Source organism: Schistocerca gregaria, chromosome 4, assembly GCF_023897955.1.
Source record: "Schistocerca gregaria isolate iqSchGreg1 chromosome 4, iqSchGreg1.2, whole genome shotgun sequence".
NCBI lineage: Eukaryota > Metazoa > Arthropoda > Insecta > Orthoptera > Acrididae > Schistocerca > Schistocerca gregaria.
This window is the reverse complement of record NC_064923.1, coordinates 170,854,990-170,859,694: the sequence shown is the minus strand read 5'-3', so window position 1 is coordinate 170,859,694 and position 4,705 is coordinate 170,854,990.

Sequence of the window (4,705 nt, the reverse complement as noted above, 5' to 3'; positions counted from 1 at the left end):
CAAACTGAAGCTACTAGAACCGCTCGGCCACAACGTCCGGCGGACTGAGTAGAAGATCGAGAATTCCCTACAGTCTGAAGTCTAGAGGTGACGTATATTCAGCCCTTATACGAAGCATTTTGTGGGATCATACTGTGAACTGAAATGTTTCGTAAGTCCCATGTTTTAGTGGGTAGCATCAGAGCTGGGTAAGTTTTGCAGTGGACCTTTGGAGTCAGATTAGTCGAGTCAGACCATACCTCCAAACCTGAGTTAGGAAAGTAAAATGTTGTTTGTCAGGGGAAATTTAGGGCAAACGGTTAGGGACAATTTTTCTGCATTATTTTATTATTTATTGAAAAACGCCACTGCGGCTATGCGAATACAGCCACATATTATATCAATGATCTTTATCGAGCATCCTTTCTAGACATGCAGATCACCCCATTACATTTAAGATGTATGTTAGTGAGGTATGCGCAACGAAATAGCACAGGTGGGCGGACGGACAAATGAATCATAGCGGTGGGTTTTGTAATAAATTAATAATAGTTGGAATAGGGGAAAGTTTATTGAATTACTTGAAATCATAATTTACTGAGGAAGTTGGTCCGTATGTAAAACAACGCAGGACCCGAAATTATAAATTTCATTAACTCATGAGTTAAACTCAAGCCGTGCAAATTAGTTCCTTATGGAATTGGATCGGAAAGGATACCCTCAGGAAAGAATTGATGAAACTGGTAACTTACTCACGATGTACTTAACTGAATAGCAGATGCGGTGTCACATTACTCAAAATGATTGCGTCAGTTCGGGAAAGTGAAGGGGAAAAGCGTGCAGGAAGGTCAAACAGGAGGACCATGGCCTTGGTATGAACTCACGATGGGTGATCGATCCAAGTCACTTGTTATGTGAAGCTTACAAATGTACCTGTTCCCACGTCAGTGGCACTGACTCGCCTCACTGCTGAGTGAACGTACACTCGACATGTGGAGCACGACGGTGTGCTCGGGTCGCAGCAGGTGATGGACTACAGAAGGGTGTCACACATCTCTTGAGTGTCGCGTGTAGGAACTCAGTCTCCAAACGCGAATCTGACCCAAATGACCAATCTTGAATGTCTGTCGTCGTATCCCAAAGCCGAAATCTAGAATAGTGAATCCAGAACAGCGGATGGGGTTATGACTTGCACCCTGGCATGTCTTTGCTTGCAATGCTGCCAAAATTACACAGAAGCTTATTTTGAGGGTTGTCTCAACCTCAGCCAATGAATGTCTACGTCTCTAACATTTTTCCCCGTTATACAGGAATTGTGTTACAGCCATAGCTTAGTAGGCAAAGCAGATGGGGGGAGTAATTTTTCATTATTTTGTGAGTTCCGAGAAACGGTAGAGCTAAGTTTCTAAAGTTTACGAGCAACGACCAAACAGAACGCATCCTGGTTCCTGTTGCCAGAACTCTACGTGGGCTGTTCCTAAATAGCAGCACCTGCAAAGCATCAGTAGACTACAGATTTGTCACTCAACAGCGGTGCTATGGATTTCCCGCTTTATGAAGTGATGTTATCGTACTGGGCAGGCGGGAGGCACTCGCTGTTCACAGCCCATCATTTGGTAGTCCCCGACCACTTCGTGTGCAGTCTGCTGCAATCGTAAGACGCGCTATGTGGCGGCTGTTGTGTAAGAACAAACATTTGGTATCTCGCGGATTTATTAGTTATTTCTATTCGAATTCTGTTAAACGTAATTGAGATGCGGTACTCAGTAATGATGATGATGAGGTCCCATACTCGGAGGAGCGTAGGGAACGATGCGGGAGACCCGCATTCCCCACTAGGGAAAGGTCCTAGCGGAGGTGGTTTTCTATTGCCTTCCTCCGACCGTAATGGGGATGGATGATAATGATGATGAAGACAACACAACAACACACAGTCATTTCGAGGCAGGGGAAATCCCTGACCCTGCCGGGAATCGAACCCGGGACCCCGTGCGTGGAAAACGGGAACGCTTCCGCAAGATGACGAGCTCCGGACGTAATCTGAAATACACGGCACTAAAGCTGCAGCGCAACGCTACATTGATGCTACACTAAAGTCCATGAAATTTGGCATCAAGGTCACGATTAGACTTTCAGTTGTGCATGTCTTAAGGAGCTTTTGCACATGCGCGGCTGACGTGACGTATTGAATTCTGGCCCAAATACGAGGGTCAGTCAAAAAGTAATGCCTCCTATTTTTTTCTACGTTTAATTGTCAGGAAATTTAAATGCAATTACATAGGTTGAAAACCACAACATTGAGGATCATTTTGTCATTTTCCAATGTAATCTCCGCCCATCTCTACAGTTTTGGTCCATTTTTGAACAAGGGCATGTATCCCAGCACGGTAAAAATCACAGCTCTGCTTCCTAAGCCATTGACGCACGGATGTTTTGACGGCCTCCTCATCTTCAAAATGAATCCCACGATGAGCTTCTTTTAGTGGCCCGAACAGATGGAAGTCTGATGGTGCCAGGTCAGGGTTGTATGGGGGATGAGGCAAAACTTCCCATCCAATTTTGACAATCTCGTCAGAGGTGTGACGACTGGTGTGTGGTCTTGCATTGTCATGCAAAAGAAGAACATCTGCTTTGTTGGGCGAACTCGTTGAAGACGTGCTTTAAGTTTTTTGAGGGTTGTGACGTATTGAACAGAATTTATTGTGCATCCGTGCTCCAAAAAATCAACCAGAATCACACCCTCTGTATCCCAGAAAACTGTTGCCATAACTTTCCCTGCCGATCGCACAGTTTTGAATTTTTTCTTCCTCGGCGAGCTTGTGTGACGCCACTCCATTGACTGCCTCTTTGATTCGGGTTCAAAAAAATGCACCCATGTTTCGTCCCCGGTCACAATTTTTTTCAGAAACTCATCTCCCTCCAAACGGAAGCGCTGCAAGTGTTGGGAGGCTATTGTTTTCCTTGCCTCTTTATTCTGATCGGTTAACATTCTTGGAACCCACCGTGCACAAACTTTTGAGTACCCCAATTGTTTAATAATCGTGATCACACTGCCTTTACTAAGAGAAATAATGCGACACACTTCATCTGCAGTCACCCGACGGTCACCACGAATGATGTCATCAACTTGCTGAATGTTGTGTGGAGTCACTGCACTCACCGGCCTGCCGCTCCACTTTTCGTCAGTCAACGGTGTTTGCCCTTCAGCTTCCTTACAACGACGAACCCATCGTCTAACAGTGCTGACATCCACTGTCACAACACCATACACCTTCTTCAGTCTTTCATGAATGCGTATGGCCGTTTCACCTTCTGCATTCAAGAATTCAATCACACAACGCTGTCTCAAACGAACATCGATGTCGGCCATCTTACAAACTTCTGCTGTGCTGCCACCTGTTGACACAGAAAGTTACTACTGCAGTGGATTGCAGAAGAAGGTTTGAGGAATGGCGCCAAATTCAAATTTTTCACTTAACTTAATTTTTTTAAGTAGAAAAAAAATGGGAGGCATTACTTTTTGACCGACCCTCGTATATACGACTTCGATAAAGAACGTGCACCGTTCAAGACGCGCACAGATAGCCCTTGGAACTAAATGTTTATGTCAATGCCACCAGTTGGTAGTACACTGCGCAAGACTTTTATCCCCTTTTGCTTGGCATAAAACCCACTAGGTGGTAGAACACTCCTCAGTAATACCAACACACTCCGAATATAGTAAAATTAAGTTGGACCTCAGTATATATAATAGTTATACTGATAGAAAAATCTGTTTTGTGGGATTTTTAATTAAATATGGTATTTTGGGTTTTATGACACAGTAATCCATTTTAGATGCTGAGAACCATAAGGCGCATCATCGTCACCTATGAGACTCAAGCATTTATTCATGTTTTTGACATCTATTGATCTTATAGTGGGTCAGATTTATCTGCACTGTAGGCCACATTGTTCACATGTACATCCACGAAAAGCTGTCTCACTAGTTGCTCTGATATTTTCTTAAATGTGGGATCGAACACGTGCTTTTGGTCCTTAAAGTTCTCAGCGACTCATTTGGATTCTCGTCAAATGCCACCAATTTTAAAGAGTACTACTTGAATATAACATTTCCATAAACAGCAGTTTGTATTCGGAGTTGGTTGTTTACTGTGCAGTAATTAGTTTACATGTCAACATAAACTCTGTAGAATCTGTTTTAACAGCTAACAGAAAAGGAAATACGCAGGAAAAGTTAGCCGCAAAGGAAGTAGGGCCTCCCAGACTACACTAATCTAGATCTGTTGACTCAAAATGTGAAGAAATCGAATAAGCATGACTATAATCGAACATTTAACAAAGATGTGTATAACAAGCATAAGTTGTTGTGTGAGTGCAACGTAAGAATGTCTGATTTCCAGCCAAGAAGTTTATCCCTTAACTAATACACGTGTTTGGGATCTTGTACATTTGCTTGGAATTTTTTTAAAGAACCACGAAAATTGCCACTTACGCAAAAATATGAAACAAGGAGTAGCGAAAGCTTTAAAATTAGTTCATTCTTGTCTTAAACTGTACTTCATTATGTACAAAACAACAAAATTCTTCCCTTATGCATATTGCACATTATTTTTATTATTATTACTGTTATTATTATTATTATTATTTGCAGTGGCTGAAGTTGAATAAATACGTTGATATTTATCTGAATTTCAAACTTTGTGAACATCCAGAATCTATGTTC